Genomic DNA, 747 nt, shown 5'->3' with positions numbered 1-747 from the left:
GATCTACGATTTATATAAAAAAATGAGAGGACAAAAATATTGTCTTTTTTATTTTGATAGTTTTCATGCTTAGTTAGTTCATTTAAGTAATTTATCCAAAAAAAAAACTATCATGTATTAATTAGATTATACACGAATCATGCATAATTAAAATTTTTTGTTCTTAAAATAGATAATAAAATTAATTTAGCATTAATTAATTTTTTTTATTTTAAAGTAGATCAATCTTGTTATTACTACTATTATATAAATTAATGTTAGAAATATAAACTAAAATTTTAGTAACTTACAATAAAATTGTGTATAAATCAAGACATTTGTTTATTATATGTATACTATATTTATTTTTATTTAATCCAAATATTTTGTTAATTTTTTATTATATATTTTTGTGAATTTTTGGATAAATAGCAAAAAGTGTATGAGTTTAATTTAAATTAAATATGTAGATGAATATTTTTGCATTGAACGTATCTAGGACATAACGCACGAGTACATACAACAAACTAGTCGAAATTAAAACGCAATTGAACTCCATTAGAGTTTTAATTATTTATCATTTTTAGCTCCCATTTAAGGAATACAATTTTAAGTTTTCATACAATTTGATTATGCTAAATTATGAAACTGATAAAATAAATACGAACTTTGGGCCAATTCTAATAATGCTGAAATATTTTCATTTAACATTGAGTTTGAAAATTTTTCATATAAAATATTTTACTTTAAAATTTTTAAATATTATAT

This window comes from Arachis duranensis, chromosome 9 (genome assembly GCF_000817695.3).
Source record: "Arachis duranensis cultivar V14167 chromosome 9, aradu.V14167.gnm2.J7QH, whole genome shotgun sequence".
Classification (NCBI taxonomy): Eukaryota; Viridiplantae; Streptophyta; class Magnoliopsida; order Fabales; family Fabaceae; genus Arachis; species Arachis duranensis.
This window is presented reverse-complemented; position numbering follows the sequence as displayed.